Source organism: Hetaerina americana, unplaced genomic scaffold, assembly GCF_022747635.1.
Source record: "Hetaerina americana unplaced genomic scaffold, ioHetAmer1.1.p SCAF_9, whole genome shotgun sequence".
Taxonomy (NCBI): Eukaryota; Metazoa; Arthropoda; class Insecta; order Odonata; family Calopterygidae; genus Hetaerina; species Hetaerina americana.
The window spans coordinates 60,748,487-60,766,768 of NW_027287538.1; the positions used below are offsets into that span (position 1 = coordinate 60,748,487).

Genomic DNA, 18,282 nt, shown 5'->3' on the forward strand with positions numbered 1-18,282 from the left:
CGCAGATCAAGGAGATCGGTTTGACTTCAACAGCCACAGTTCGGGCAAGAGTGAAGTTCACAGAATTGGCCAAACGAATTATGACATGATGGCATCCTTCCCAATAAAATATTCCAGAGGTAAAATAGCCCCCCAATCAGATCTCTGGGTGGGGACTACTGGGAAGGGACATCAATCAGGAAAGGTGCGGGGGGTACATGGAATGTATGATCCTTGAGGAGTGAGCAGGAAGCTGGAGAGGGCTAAGATAGAAATGGAGAGGCTGGGAAAAGCCTGGGAGTTTGTGAGATTAAGTGGACCAGAGCAGACGACTACTACTGGGGTGACTGATATCAAGTTATATACTCAGGAGACAACCGGAGGATCACAGGCATTGGCATGAATACCGAAAAATACCCAGAAGTATGCCAATTAGCATTAGATAGGGTAGGATTGAGGGCTGCAGTCAACCAATCTTAGGATTGAACAACCAATGATGATGATCTTTGAAAATTCACAGTAATTATTATTAAGATATTTTCATATCCCGTGTCAAGTTTTGGCTGTCAAAGCTGATGTAGGTTATGGGAAATAAATTTGATGTTACACAAATATTATTTTGACAAGAGACTTTTACTGTTTAATACACATGAAATTTAATACTAATTGTTTATAATCAGTGAATCAACATATCAGATGTTGAGCCTTATGGGGTTGAGTATAAATAATTCAAGCACCGATGATTAAATAGAATTGCTTGTTTAACAAGCAATGGACTGAAACAATATTTTTTCGACTAATGCACTCTAAAACCCATAATGTTTCAATGTCTTCATTTAGAAGCTGGCACTATGGTGTAATGCTTTTAATTTTGATGGAAATTAAATATTAGGTAGCTAATCGTTGATGAATGGGTCAGAGCGTACAAGTGGAACTGTCTCCGGCCTCGGAAAGAAGGGGAGCTCCTTCTCCTCTGCCCACCACGTATATCAAATTAGATTAAAATCGAAGTGGTCAGAATTTTGTTGGGAATACAAAGACTGATGTACATAGCACGTCCACTGTATGTGCACTTTAGTCCTTCGGAATACATACAAGGTATGCGAGTGGTAAATCCTTCCCTACTCCAGTCACTCCTTTCAGTAAAGGTCATTCCGTCTCACTGGGTTGTAACGTGTGATCTCCCCTGTCCTGGAGATGTAAACGATGCAGTCATAGCATGGCACCCTTGTCTGTTGGCAGCCATTGGAAGTTGATGATGAAGGCCTAACCCTTTGATTCCTATTGTAATCATCATCCCTCTCTCCGAACCTTGTTACCAGGCTATCATCATCGGCTGGTCCTTGACGTCTACTGTCGCTCCCTCCTCTTTGGACTCCAGATGTCTGGGTTGCATAATCATTGCCACCCCCAAACCTTGGAAGCAGGCCAGGGTAGTTGACAGGACCTGGGGCATAGAAGGATCGGTCTGCTGTGACTCTCACTGGAAGTGTCGTCATGGCTACCACAATCAACAGAGTGGCGGTGATGAGGAGGGTCTTTGAACTGAACTGTAAAGTAGGTAAGGATAAAGGAGGCATTTTAGTACATTTTATTCTGAGTCAGTCATTGCTAAATAACATTTCTTGGATAAGGACAGCATTTTAATCCATCTCTTTAGTTTGAATATCATTGATAAAATTTTGTATAGTGCTTGGCAGAATCAATTTTTTTTTTTAAAAGTCTGCCAATATGTTTGCATTGCTAATGGACAAATTTTATCTACTTATTATAATACATGAAATTATTTAAAAATGGAAGCAGCTGCTCATTTAGAGTCAGCCTGAAGTGAGCTCTTTTATATGAAATTTTTAAACATTTAAACATACTCTAACAATAATGGTTCATCAATCAGGAGTTTTCAATGATTTACCTGGCCATTCAGAATTAGTGCAGCCAATATTCACCTCCAAAATCAAATATAAAGAAATCATAGCCCTATTAAATGAAAGTTTGATGTGCTTTCAACTCTGTAATACTTTGAGGTGCACCCAAAATCCATTTCTCACAGCTTTTATATTTTAAAATATGTGTAATAAGAATAGGAGAATAGGAAATTAACTTTCCTGGCTTAGAACATAATAATTCTTTTGGGTGATAAGGATCAAAAGGGTAATTAAGGATATGTCTCTGACAAGGCTATAAAATATGTCAAATCCTGGCTCATTTTATTTAGATCTCCAAAAGTGCACCCGACTCCCATCCCTATTGTCTGTTTGTTTGATATTGCTTGGCTTTTCGATCATTTTTCAGAAAATACGAGTGTGTGATGAATGCACAAATTTTTTCACACGGTGAGTTGAAAGTACTGTGTGTGAATTGGGAGATATTAGATTTGAAATTACGTACATTATATTGGAGGGTTTTCTCAATTGAAATTTCAAAATTAATTTTCAAAAATGTGGACTATGTTTTTCCACAACAATTTTATTGCATATTTCTCCATTAAGTACCTAATTGTTTAGAAAGTATTTGGATCATTTGCTTACCTATCTCCAACAGAAAAAAAGAGTGACTTCTGCGGATATGCAGAAAACAAAATTACCCTTAGTTTTTTACTCACAAATTTCCATAAAACCTGTAATTCCATATGCTTGCATCTTGTATATGTATTCAAGATCTATTTCAAAAGATCCTCAAAATAATTACAAATTCATGAAACAGCTGAAAACTAGCAACAAAAAGAAAATTCCTTGACAAACTTTTGCCTAGAAGCAGAGTCAACACTTGACTATTAGGGAATATGTGTTTGCAGGCCAAGTAGATAGTAAATAGTGTCCTCATCAAAATCAGTGTATTTTTAAAAAAAAACTATCGATGCATTTGGCTAATGGGGCCAGATAATCCAAGTCTCCAAGATGGCATTATAAAGAAGAGGAAATGCTATCACAGATATTCCTTTTTATTTTTTCACTCATTATCTATTCAAAGTTAAAACTTTGTGGAATAAATGAGGAAAGTGATTGGTTGAATTAGAAATATTATTCTCCGTAGCGGAAGTTTGCATGTAGGTACTACTTAATGTGGAAATTTTGGGAAATTACACTTGTGATTTATTAGGCTTGCCTTAAAATCAGTAGTTATCAAGCCCAAGGCTGGTTTTGATTGGTGAGTGTGGTGCTTAACCCAAAATAATTCTAAATGCATGTGAATTTCAGACATATTGTGAAGAAAGGCTGCAGGTTCCTTTTCCCATTGCTTCGCCTCCCATAAATTGCGAGACCCAAATTTGTACGTTTTTATCCGTTGTTAACCTAGACGCAAGTGCTTCCACAAATGCTGTCATTTTGTACATTTTTCGGTTAGAATTTGTGTCACAAATAAGTGCTACTTTTCTCGTTGTCATTAATTAATTGTCAATTTTGTGAGCGTAACCTTGTGCAGAAAACAGAATTTTTGGAATGTGGCTCTCTCCCCTTTCCATCATAATTTATATTCTATGTGTGATCCTAACTTCCATTGAGAATTCACAATTATTTACCAGGCGAGGAAATAATTTAAGTCGCGTAAAGATGATGTTGATGTTACAGCTGGACAATTCTTTATTATCGTCATGCATGAAGTGATACCATGTTAGGTTTTACATTAATGGGGAGATGTGTTCTGTTCATTAATAGCGAATTATTAACGAATGGGGAGGTTTTATGGATTGTTTCATCCAGTTGCTAAATATTATGTATTTGGGTTCAATAACTACAATAATACATTATTAGCCCAGGGATTTACTTTCACAGACATGGGATGTCTGCTACTCATGCACGTATATCCTGGAGAACGTGAAATAGCACTTCTCCTTAGTTTCTTCCATGGCGTATTTCCCCCTATAATCGTTTTCTTAAATAATAAATGTACATATATATATATATATATATATATATATATATATATATATATATATATATATATATTTATTTATATTTATTTATTTATTTAATAAAGGGTTATATTTATGTAATGTGGGTCAAGGTAGTCCAGTGGGTAGAGCGTTGGACTGCTGACTGGAGGGTCCCGGGTTCGATTCCCGGGCAAGGAACCTACAGCTCCACCCAAGCTATGTGATTTTTCGGGTACCAGGTCTTCCTGGGAAACCATAACCGGCATATATATATATATATATATATATATATATATATATATATATATATATATGTATATATGTATATATGTATATATGTATATATGTATATATGTATATATGTATATATGTATATATGTATATATGTATATATGTATATATGTATATATGTATATATGTATATATGTATATATATATATATATATATATATATATATATATATATATATATATATATATATATATATATATATATATATATATATATATATATACATATATATACATATATATATATGTATATATATATAAAATATCTTCGAAATGGAACGCTCTTCGGCGACACACAAATATATAAAAACACAGATGTAGATTTTTAGAATATAGAGACACAAAGAAAGGACACTCACAATTTGTTATTTTACGTTTCGACAGCACGGCTGTCGTCTTCAGAAACAACTGAAGACGACAGCCGTGCTGTCGAAACGTAAAATAACAAATTGTGAGTGTCCTTTCTTTGTGTCTCTATATTCTAAAAATCTACATCTGTGTTTTTATATATTTGTGTATATATACATACATATATATATATATATATATATATATATATATATATATATATATATATATATATATATATATATATATATATATACACTCACGGACTTTCACTTAAGCGTTTTATACTGGGTGCGGTACTTAAATCCAGACAAGCACGCGTTTCCAGTGAGAATGAGAATTCCTCGCCGGCTTAGCGAAACCTTCCCCAGACTTCTCCGAAGCATTATACTCTGCTACAATATCATAAACAGTTGATCTGGGGTACCGGAAGAATCAAACTGTTTCACTGGGCGAACGCCCAGAGCGAACACTCCGAAGCATTATACTTAGCCATAATATCGTAAACAGTTGATCTGGGGAACCCGAAGAATCTAACTATTTCGAAATATAATGCCCAGCGCGAACACTTTCCATAAAAGCGGTCTTTCGATTGTACTCCCGTCACGTAACATCTCAGCCATTTTGAGGTTGTGACTGTTTACTAGATGCCTATAGCTTTCAAGAACGCCAATCACGACCTCCAGTGGAACTGCGATATGGCCGGAAATTCAAATTGAAATTTGTCGGAATTGAAGCGCTGCAACCTGTGTGTGTGTGTGTGTGTGTGTGTGTGTGTATATATATATATATATATATATATATATATATATATATATATATATATATATATATATATAATAATCATATGCTCACAAAAATATTTACTGCCGAACCTAATCTTTTCATTAATCGATAGCCGTCAATCCGCATCGGGTTGAGTATCAAATTATGTCATGGTGGCCTCAGGAATCCGGCCAACCGCAGACTCAATTCGGATTCCTTCACATCAGTTCCTGGTCAACCGAACCGCAGTCATCACCCTGATGGGAGGTGAATGTATTCTATTCTGCTACGAATCTAAGCGGGCCGTGTGGATCATGCGAGGCGGCCCCGAAGCAACACGACTGGTGCCGACCCCATACTCCGTTTCCTTGAAGATTGACACGTTGGAATTTTTCTGAACGCATCTTGCTAATCTCAGATAGATCTCATGATACTAATCTCAGAGAGAGAGCCTCGATATCTTCGTGTTTACAAGGAATGAGTAGGCTCCTGGAAATTCGAAAACTCAGTGAAAAATCCATCGTGACGTTACTCTCATCTCATTGTTAGCTTTAACTGTGTGACTTTCTTTCAATTGTAACGCTATGCGCTTTTTGTGTCGCCAGTATGAGCTTAAACCATATGTGGAATATTTGGCTCTAGTCGGTTATGGGTGTTTCCTATCATTGGGCTTATTTTCATTGAATGGTTTGTAATACCTTGCCACTGTTCAGTAGATACTCTACGTATTAGGAGTAAATAAACTGTTATGGCATACTTTCTTTTCTGAGTTCTTTGTTTACTCCGACGGGAGCTAAACTGTCAGTTTAATAATGATTTTAGAAATGTGTTATTTAAATAGAATACAATTATTTATATCCGCGTTTTTATCTAATGTGGGTTTCAGTTGGGGCTGACCATAGAGTCTGTTTTGGCCAAAAGTTTTCCTGGCGTCGGAGAGAGCATCATCAGGAGTGAAGTCCAAGTTTCCCGGATGCCCTATTATCTCTTTTCTGTCGCATACTCTCTTGATTGTCGGTAACGCGCGAAAGTATGGCATTCAGGTTCTTATTTGGCAGCCTCACTCTGGTGGGAAATCATCACTATCTCAGCAAACAACAATCTTGGGCGCAACTTTCAATGTGTAGCGAATAGACGCTAATGAGGTTGATAGATAACATAATCATGGATTTGATTTGAGCTTCATTGTGCGGTCTGTCCTGAAAGTTTAGCGCCGCATTGCAATTTTAAATGATCATTCCATTCCATCCACCGTCAAGGTGCTTTTAGTTCAGTTATGCTCTGAATTGTTGGGAGTGCGCTATATTATAGACTCGAAGTGTTCATTGTTCGAGGCTGGCCGACGAGCATCGCGGAAAAATGCTCCTGAATTTCACGTCCTTCCAGCACGAAGCGTGAGCGATTGGAAAACTTTGCGATTATGCTAATATCTAATGTCAATGCCCTCTTCTCCTTCCCTCGTGGAAGCAAATAATTTATTGCGATGTGAAACATAAGAAATTGAGCAACGATCTTCCCCCGGAAGAAAACACACGGACGAACGAAAACAAACGAGCCTATCCCTCCGCGGCATACTTTCTTTTCGCCGAAAGTGACGTTGCTGATCGATAGCTTTATGCATATGACATCCCACGATAGTTTGGGCGAATATTTTGTGCCAAAGTTGACAACCGACGCCATTTTGCAACCATTAGCAGTTTTGGGTAACTAATGAATGGGTAAAAGTTACAGTAAAAAACCTCATTTTCGTTAAGAGCGACTTAAAACAAAGTATCGTTCAGACGGGGATATTGCAAATAGAAAGAATATAAGAGTATACAGAATGTAAAATATAATCCTTATGGTTTAACTTAACGTAATCATCCTTATTGACATCCATTTTGTGCAAGTTTATGGAACATGTAGTCGCTAGTTCGATCGTGAGACACCTCTGTAGTCATGAGTTATTAAGGAAAAATCGGTACGGTTTGCGAAAGGGTAGATCCTACGAGACCCAACTTGCGCTTTTTGTTCGTGATATTCTCATTTAGGGAGAAATCAATGTTCCAGTATACACGATTTTTCTTGCTTTTAAGAAAGCTTTCGTGGGTTGGATTAAAACCTTACTGAATTTTCGGGTACAAAGAGTAGTCACAGATGGAGTTATCTCAAATGCAGTAGAAGTTACTTCAGGTGTTCCCCAGGGATGTGTTATCGGACCTCTTTTATTCCTACTTTATATTAACGGCATCGAATCCGTAGTCACTAATAAGATACGTTTATTTGCCGGCGATGCAGCGGTTTACCGTGATCTCCGTGATCCTGAGGACACAGATGCTTTATCAGATGACCTCAATGCTATGCAACGCTAGTGCGACACTTTTAAATAGAATTAAACTTAAAAAAAGTACCTTTCTACGATTTGTAAAGTACCTCGTATACATTTTTGGAAAAAGAGCAATTCCCACCCGAACGCATACTGCATTGGGAACACCGAAATGGAATGTGTAGACTCAATTAAATACCTTGGCGTCACTCTCACTCACGATCTCTCCTGGGTGAAACACACACGGGGAATATGTGGACAAGCTAACAAAAGATTACGATTTATTGAAAGAGTACTGGGTAAATGTGATGAAAAGGTCAAAGAGAAATGTTATCTGTCATTGGTTTGACCTCATTTAGAATATTCTGCTAGTATATGGGATCCCAAAGAAGTTGAAATGATTGCCGAATTCAATTGCGTTCGGCGTAGAGGAGCTAGATTTGTAAAACGTTGTTATGATAAACTTAGAAGCGTATCCATAATATTAGAGTAGCTAGGCCGGGAATCACTCACAGAGCGAAGGCTAAATTACAGATTAATCGTCTTGCATAAATTGGAAGGACGTCTCTTTAGCAGTGTTCTTGTAATCGTATTATTACCCCAATCGTACTACGGTAAATTATATAAATAAAATTAGAGAGATTACGTGTAGAACAGATGGATTTAAGATGTCATTTTTTCCACGAGCGATAAGGGATCAGAATAACATTGTCCGACCGCGGTAGGGTCATATTCGGGTCAAAATTAGTCTGGTGTGCATTAACACCGCCACACACCCTAACGGTGACTTGCAGGGTACTAAAATAACTAATAACTACTGTAACATATTTGGCACTGAAAAAAATGAAAAGATATTGAAGTGAAAGTTGATTCAAATAAAAGCGAAGAGAAAATAATCATGTCCTGTATAGTCCCTATACGATTTAGTGTGGGTTTTTAGGGGCGTCAAACACTTACGAATCACTTTGGCTTGCATGATGAAAGTAAAAAGCACTGCTGGTTGGAACTAATGAAGTAAGCTTACTGAGTGTAATATTTAAAGGGTTTAATTAGTGCTGTATATCGCCTCTCGGGGCCTCACGGAAAGGGTGGTTGCGACAAATAAATAAGCTCAATGCATACAAAAATAATTTGAAACCTTGTAAAAAACGGTTCAAAGTCATTAGCTAAGACAGGTTGCATATTCTACAATTACTAATAAGTCGCTCGTCGCTGTACCTTCCTTGTAGCGTTGGCATGCATTGTAAGCCCTGACCTGATGGTAAAATTACGCCGGAAGTGTTAAAAAAAATGAAGCCTTAACAAAGGAAAACGACTCATTCGTATACGGAAGGGTAAGTTAACAGTAGTCATTGGTTAATCAGGAAATTAAAATTAAAATGGTTTAACTTTTACAGTCATAACTTCTCTCAGTCGATTTTTCGACAGTCCAAGAGAAATGTTGAACCACGTAGTTATTAACTATTTGCGAGTGAATTTTTTCTCTAAAACTTGACACTGAATGATTTAGTCTAACCTTATTGACTTTTAGTCTTTTCCCAATAACCGATAAAATAATGCCTCTAACTTCAATTCCCATACGATCGAGTCCGTTTCAATAAATGTACGAGAGTTTCATGTATTATTTCCCCTTTTCTTGACGGGGATACCAAATCCAGAGATGAATTCGCCTTGTGCAAATCGCTGAGGATCCATCCGCTACTAAGTATTCAAAGTGTTATCAAACAGAAAATTTCGGCCCTATGGAAATCATGGTATATACAGTATGTATACGAAAGGAATCAATGAAACTGCGGGGGATGTCTTGACGGTAACTTTTGACGGAGTCATCCAGTAAGTGTGCATTACAATACAACAATTTCACAGAGTAAAAATCATTCGCCTTTGCGAGGATCTCGGTTTTTGCACTTTGAAATTGTCGCATTGCATAGGACAGTAATCAGCCCGAGGGGGAGTTGGTTTTGATAGGGAAGGGTAGCGTATCATTAATGTGCCGTAGAGCGTGTGAATTACGCATATTGAAGGTAAGAGGAGGCTAGTTTCATCCCTTTCTCCGCCTGCAGCTTCCTCAATGAGAACTGTTATCCATGAAATCGCGTTCCTTGGATTTTTCAATGGATTGAACAAATTAACTCAGATTTGAACTCTACGGTCAAGAGCCGAACGCTCTACCCACTAGGCTACCGCACGTTTAGTGGTATAGTAAGGATAGTTAGGCTGTACATGTACGTATGTTATGGTACGCGGTGTTAATTTGATATCGGTGGATTGATAATTTGTAAGAAAAATTTGTACATTCTCTTATACAAGGTTTGTATAAAAAGTATCGGTAACAATTTTTTCCTGACGTGTGCGCGAAGTGCTGAATTCAGACCGTCGGTTGAGTGTGCGAATGATCGCAGATCGTATTGACATTGATAATGTGACAGCCCACACCATTATCACTGAACATTTGGCAATGCGAAAGATCTGCGCAAAACTCGTCCCGAAGGTCTTGACGAATGACCAAGAGCAGAATCGAGTTTTTACTTGCGGAGACCGGCAACGCGTTGAAGATGACCCCGACGTTTTAGGCAGTCTCGACTTGGCACCTGCAGACTATTCCGTATTCTCAAAATTGAAATTTTCCCTCAAATGACACCACTATGGGACCCTGAGTGCCATCAAAGAAGCTTGCCTGCGTACCCTTAAGGACCTTCCGGAATCCGCCTACCAGAGAGCCATCGGGTCTTGGTAAAGCCGCTGACAAAAGTGTGTCGACGCTCAAGGGATGTGCTTTGAAGAATTTTGAGCATTGCAGCAATGTCAAAAAAATAAATATCTTTTACCGAAACTTATCCCCATGATTATTATACAAATTATAAATGTACTTCCCGGGGGTATGTGTATGCAAAGAGCTGTGAAATGATTAAGGTTTAGCTAGGTTTTCAATGAATTCTCTCGAGGAGAACGACATTTTGTTTCCACTCTGTTGGGAAGCCAAATTATAGGCGAATAATTGAATGACTGCGTTTGATAGGGGAGGGTAGGTTGGGAGGGAGAGGTGGAAAGAATGGAAGGACGCCACCTTTGTTGCCCGGCAACCACCCACTCCTTCCCCACCCCCACCCCCTCTCTCTCTCTCCCTTTCCATTTGCCCTTGCACGCTCGAAAACTACTCTCGCTCTTAGAGGGGGGGGGGGGATTGATGCGAAGGAAACTCTCGAGGCGTAGGAAAAGCGCGAAATAATCCGTCCGGAACACGAAGGTTGAGCCAAATTGCTCACCAATTTGAAGAGGAGATATCGTTGCAATTTCCTTCGTGATTGAATTCGAAGCAGGACGAGCCCACAGGGAACGTTGGCGGATCGAATTTCGATGAAATAATAAAACTCAAAAGGGGGTTTATTTTTCACAAAATACATATCAAACCAATCTTAGTCTTGTTTTGGAAAGAAGAAAGACGTGTGCGCTATGGGGCTGTGAATGTGAAGTTAGGTTGATTCCTATAGCCAATAATAATAATAATGACCTTGATCTAATTATGCCGTGTCATTTTCAAGGTTCTAAATGACAGAAGATGCGAGAGTTTCACTTGGTAAAAAAAAATCATTTGCCTTGATGGGGATGATTTTTGGAATCTGTGGAAATCCTGCAATTTTTAAATTTACATTAGGGGATGACTCCGCTAAAATAACTGTCGCGGCATCACCTGCAGTTCTTTTAATATGGCACGAGATGCCGGGACCATGGTCTGTTCAATACGTTTTATGTGAATAGCAATTCTGTGAATATTTATGTAGGAAATGGGCGATAGAACCACTCCCGAGTATTATTTCTAATAAAAAGAACACAATTTACAGAGAGAAAGTCTGCTAGGGATTAGCGCACAAGAGAAGTATACTTAGGATCTAGCCTTTGTTTACGTGCGTAATTGAAATAACCAAAGGTTTCAAACTCTGTAACACTCTTGCCCAAAGAGTGTTCACAGAGTTTATAAACACTCTTGCCCTAAGAAATTTCATGAGCGGTAACCAAGGAAAAATTCATGGCACTCCCTTCTTGAAGTTCTTCCCATTTTCATTTCTAGCAACCACGACATCCCCGCCAAAAAGCACGAAGCCCTAGGGAAAGCTATAACTCCGCGCTTCAACGTAAATATGGTTTTAATTATTAGTTTAATAAAACTTGAAAAATTGTTAGAGCAACTCAACCGCCGAAACCATCAGAGTGAACAAAACCAAAGGGTTGTTGGCACCCTCGTGCTACGAATATTCACAACTTCGGGAAATTGAAGGGATCTCTTCCCGTACTCCCTATAGGTTTCCAGAAATATAGCCCGCTGGCAAATAATACCACTGTTTGGGGCACGGATGGTGTCTTCCAATGATATCGCCCGGGAGTGGAACTTTCTCTCGGCTGTCATGAGCAGTTAAGTACGAGTAGTTGAATTGAAAGGGAATGAATTAATTTCAAACCCATTCTTTTGTTTTCAAAATGTGTTATATATATATATATATATATATATATATATATATATATATATATATATATATATATATATATATATATAATTTTTCGTCGAAGTAACACGGAAGTGTTGAATAACAAACTTAAACAGCAACAAACAATATTAGAACACATAAAAAGATCACTCACGCGTTATTTCTTTATCATTTCGACGGAATTCAACTCCGTCTTCATCGGAAGAAATAATGTGTATATGTATAGAGAGAGAGGGAGGACAGTCTTATTTGTATTCAAGATGCCATTTTTTAAATATTAGGTAATCTACCGATTAAGGTAGGTTTTTGGATGGACATAATTACTAATTAAATAATTTGTGACCCCTAGCAAAAAACAACATCCTACTCTACATCAGGTCCCTCTTCAGCTCTGAGTACTTTCTTCCTCCCTTCCTCCCGTCCAACATCCCTATCCTGTTCCTTCCCTTTCCTCGTTTGCTAAACATTCTCCCCTCTATCACAGGCTTCATCGTCCCACTGCCGGTCAAAACTCCCTTCATCCACTTTTCCTGCCTCCATAAGATTCCTCCCAACAAACCCCTCTCTTCGCCCACCATACCAAGTACTTCCTCGTTTGTTTTCTTCTCTGTCCATTTCACCTTCTCCATTCTTCTCCACACCCACATTTCAAAAGCCTCCAGTCTACGTCTATCCTCCTGCTTCAATGACCACGTTTCCGCGCCGTACATAGCTACGCTCCATATCAAAGTTTTCACGAGTCTTTTCTTAACATCCTTACTCAACGTCCCTGTCATCAACTATATCCTCCTTGTGAAAGCCTCTTTGCCTAGCGCAATTCTTCTCCTTACGTCCCTACTACTTTGAACGCGTTGGTCCAAAACACTACCGAGATACGTAAACTGTTCTACATGCTCTAGTTTTTGCCCCAATATGCCATCTTTAGTGAGAAATTGACATAAAATCGTTTGGAAATATCGGGAAAGAGAAATTTTCTAATGAAGGTACAGTAGTTGCGTATTAAAAAAATATAATTTTGAACAAACAGGAAGCCTTTTTCAATTCAAACGCCGGTGAAAAGTTATTACAAAGAAATCAGAAAATTTGATGAAGAGTTTACTTACGAACAGTAATTAAAAAACAACTTTTCATTGACCAAGAATAAAATAATTAACATGGTGTTGTCCGATGTGTTAGACATAATCTATAAATATTACCCTTCTGTATATGTAGTGGAGTTATTTTTCTATCTTCTAGCAACCAAAATCGATGATAAATCTGCTCATAACAAATAATAATAATAATAATTAACTCGGATTGCCACAATTTAAAGTTTTCCAACCCAATTCTTTTGAACGATACGAACAAATTTGAATTCCGGTGGTTTCCATCGCATTTTGCGTATAAGACATGTGGAACTCGATACAGATACCTCAAATATTAAGTTCGATTGGACATGTACGATATGTCGTTTTTTGTTATTAACTTAACTCGTTAACTCAGGTTCAATTTTATCTCACCGCAAAGGTTTTAGAGATAAAAATTTTCACTAATATACATGCATACTTGCCTACATCTATTTCTCGTGCCATTAATTGTAATGAACAGACAAAAACCAAAGTTTTCTCAACTAAAAATTTCTTTAACTTGAATCATCTTTGTGCTGCGTATCTATACGCTGTAAAATATCGGATGTATCATTACAAAGTACGTCGGGAAGAAACGAGTCCTGTGATGGCTCATGTTTATAGACCGAAGAAACTATCTGTCGGTGCAGCTAAGTAGGAAGTCACTTGGTATGCATAATTACGAGCAATACAAACATTCGTTGCACTTTTCAACCACCCGAAGCAGTTTTACTTCTCAACGGTCATTGGAGTCACTCCTTAGTTACCAATTAGAAAACGTTTCCATCGGTTTCAGGTACACATGCGAGTCCACGACCTCGCGGTTAGGTACGTGGTTCGCATCCCGGAGCCCTCCTTTCAATTCACTTCGCAGGGCTAGGGTGGTCTAAACGGACACTTGTCAGACCCGATCTAAGGAAAGTGAACGCAAATCACCTTGACAACTGCGACTCATTCTCTCGTATTTGAGAATGAATTGAAAGAGAAAACGAACCAGGGCGGATTTCCTGATTAGTTACACGAAAATGAGTGTGTTACGTAATGCGAGTATCCAAATAAAACAAGTCTTGAGTTCGATTGGAAGCTTCACGGATCAAGATGAGAAGTTTGATGAAAATAGAGCGGTATGATTTATCTGGATTTAGATATTTCTTCTGTTGAAGAGCGAGAGGAATTGAATGTTCAATTGAAAAAATACGATCGAAATGTATTTATCAATAAAGGCGAATTATGAGTGCTGCGCCATTTTAATTTTTTTAACAACGGTCGAGTCAAGAATGACATAAATTTCATCACCCAATCAATAACCACCGCATAATACCAAGAATCACACATCACAAGGTTAGCGCGCGATTGAAATCCCTTGGTAACAGTTAATGGGAATTTAACGACACTTGGCATTAAAAATTTGGGAGCACTGTAATCATCGACACCATACTTCCATAGAAAGTTAATTCATTTCCTCAGGTATCACTTTACGTTGTCGGAGCGTGTTTAAAATTCGTTTTAAATTCTGTGGGGGATAAAAACACGAAACATTGGGGCACTGCATGAAATGATGACGCTGTTTGCATCTGCCAATAACATAACACCTCACCTATTCAATGTGGGATTTGAATTTCACGATAGAATCAGAGGCAAAATATAGATAGATATAAATACAGATATAAAGAGAATACTTGGAAGCACATTCAATGAACCCTGCTTTATTGAGACTGATTTATCTTCGCTGAAATATTTCAGGAACCACTTCACGTTTGCAATACGCCATAGAAATGTTCTATATAAATAAAAAGGAACACTTGAAATAAAAATCTGATCATCCGTCCAAACCTAACACGAATTATTCCGCTAAGAAAATGATCGATCAAGATATGAAATTGCTCCTCTTTTTCGCAATTATCACGACAGTGCGAGATTTTGCAATGAATATATGTATAGTTGCTCTGCAAACGCACGTGATTAAGCCTTCTCCTGTGGAATAGAGGAGTGACGAAGGACGCGAGAATTAATCCGATCGAGATCATAAAACAGGGCGCCTCACTCACCATGGCAACGGGAACCTTTCCTCCTTGAAGCTAGAAGTGAAACTACTGCGTGCAGTCCACAGCCCGTCCGTCTTATACTCTTATATATATGTTAACGCGCGCAGGCGAGTCCATTAAAAAAAAAGAAGCGATAAAAAAAAGGAGTGGAACCAAAAGAATAACGCCGCGCGATTTGAAAGCCGGCGGGACGACTTTATCGCTTCAGGAGAATTTCCTCACCCCTCCCCCGCACACCCTCTTGCCATTTGAGTAGTCAGGAAAGGAGTATAGGGTTCGGGAAATGCCACTCGGTTGAACGAATCTCCACGTGGACGCCTCAACGATTTATTCCCAGGATCCCGTTCTGACACGGCGCTCCCTTTAACCTGTTTTCGATCGCCTCCCTCACCACTCGCAACTGCTGACCCCGGGACCCACCTAAGATGAACTTTAGATGCTCCACATTGACCTTATTAAATTCTAATTTAATGATAAGTCCTTCTCGAAGAAAAATATTCCATGTTCTTAAAGAGTATGATGTATGTGGGACAGTTTGCGGAATAAAATGTTGCATTATCTTGTCCACAATAGCGAGCTAATTGGCATTCATTTTCTTCCCAAGGATCACTCGTCCATTAAATGACGTTTGATCCCATTATCCCATAATGAATAATTTTACGGAAATTCATTACTTTGGGAAAAACTGCATTTTTTTCAGCTTCCAGTTTTAGAGTTGCACGCCCGCTCATGACGAGTTCAAGAAACACCATAAACATTTAAAAAAAACATTACTAAGATACGTTCTGAAAGAATATTATATGTTTTGAGCAGTATGAGGAAGATAACATCGAAGTTTCTATCCACAACTCCGAACTAATTTACTCGAAAATTCTTTTCAAAGCGACTTAGCCATTGTGGCAACTCTTTAAATGGCTGCTTTGGTAAAAGTGTCAACTAAATTTATGGCCAAAAAGATTTCCAAAATATTTTTCGTTGCGCCTTGACGTCATGTATTGACCCGGCAAATCCTTTCCCCTCTCCCTGTATGTCACGGGGGGTAACGAAGGGTCTTGTTCGTTTAAAAAACTGAAAGACTAAATGGATTTTTATGATCGACAGCTGATTATTTTGTATCCCCTCCAATGCTAATAATCTGTCCACTCTAGAATTTAGTGTCACGTCGTTGATATTCATGACGTCATTCTCATGATTGTGTCAGATGATATCAGTTGATGATCTCAGTCACGAGGGTCAATGTGCGGCAAAAAAACCCGAGCGGGAGAGTACGTGCGATTATTGTTTATGATTGCATGTACGTTTTACCATTGATATTACATTTCTGTGCCCATCATCTCCCAGGAGATTGCGGTTGGGGACACTCCAGCCAACTGTTGACATCGTTCTCATTTAGCTTGTCCTCCAATGACAGGGGAGGGATTGAGTGAAAGGAAAGAACAAACATTTGAATGCTTAATTTAACGATTTATGTCGTCTTGGAAATAAATTTGACAGATTGGTGGAAATGGAGCTTGAAATGCTAAATTAGAAGTATTATGTTAGAATACACACACACACACACACACACACACACACACACACACACACATATATATATATATATATATATATATATATATATATATATATATATATATATATATATACATATATTTATATATATATATATATTTATTTATATATATATATTTATTTATTTATATATATATATATACATATATTTATTTATATATATATATATATATAAACCTTTTCGTGTTTGAATGTCTGGTATATATATATATATGTATATATATATATATATATATATATATATATATATATATATATATATATATATATATATATATATCACATTCAAACACGAAATCCTGTCATATGGCGAACAAATTTTCATATATAGTCTGACCTGAAGAAGGCCTCAGAGAAGACCGAAAGCTTAAATTTTCTGAAATGTGATTGTCCTTGTTATCTATTTTATTTTTGTGTTCTATTGTGCCGTCCAAATGTTATATATATGTGTGTGTGTGTATATATATATATATATATATATATATATATATATATATATATATATATATATATATATATATATATATATATATATATATACATAACGATTGTACGGAAAAACTCACACGAGCGGCACAATAGAATACAAATAGAATAGCAACATTTAAAAGGAGACTCACCCGGTAAATTTCTCGAGCTTTCGGCCCTCTTAGAGGCCTTCTTCAAGTGAGACTCATTATATATATATATATATATATAAAAAAATATATATATATATATATATATTTATATATATTTATTTATATTTATATATATTTATATGTAAAAAAGGAATTTCCGTCACCGTATTGGGATAATATTTATACAATAGGTAGATGAGATTTAAGAGTGAGGAAGTGTGGGTGGGCTTGGGAGTGGAGGAGGCATATCATTCCGGCGAGTCTTCGTTACTCATCTCCGGAGTTCCAGCGATGCAGGTCTGCTTCGGCGAGCCTCGTCGCGTTTCCTCGTTTCGGCGTCTGGAGAGGTCAGCATGACTTGCATCTTTTGAGGCGCAATTCAAATAATTTATTTACACTCCGTTTGTGCTCGTGTAGAGGGCGGACTTTAAATACTAAATTTCGATCTAAAGAATCCAAAAGGTCGGCCTATGCCTACACGAGAGAAGTATTTGCAATAATGTATTTAAGTTGTTATTTGAGTTGCGAATTTATCCTACAAGGTCACATTCCGTAATTTACAGCCATCACCGCCTTGTAACCATATATTCATAGTGTTATGACGTCAGTTGACACCAAAAATACTTATTAGAACCTTCTAAGTTTCTTTTAATTGTCTATCGGGATTAACCTAAATTAACGAAAAAACTGCTTATTTCAGCAAATAATTGAAGTATTTGGGCAGAGAGGAAATATATATTTGGTGGTATTGAAGTTATTGGGCCAATAATGGAACTATATTGGCTGTACTCGTGGCCCTGGCGGTGAATTTCGGAACCTAATCAAAATCTCGCTATCAATGATAATGGTGGATACTTTGAAACAATCGAGATAAATATCGATTATTTACAACA

At 37.6% G+C, this 18,282-nt stretch overlaps 1 long non-coding RNA gene across 1 annotated transcript; it reads right to left on the bottom strand.

Annotated features, from left to right (window-relative positions):
* Nucleotides 1-484: 484 nt before the first annotated feature.
* On the bottom strand, nucleotides 485-15,301 carry LOC139698974 (uncharacterized). The gene is made up of 2 exons (XR_011703036.1): nucleotides 15,201-15,301; nucleotides 485-1,529 (listed from the first exon to the last, which is right to left on the bottom strand). It is a non-coding gene; the product is annotated as an uncharacterized lncRNA (long non-coding RNA).
* Between the last annotated feature and the right edge of the window lie 2,981 nt (nucleotides 15,302-18,282).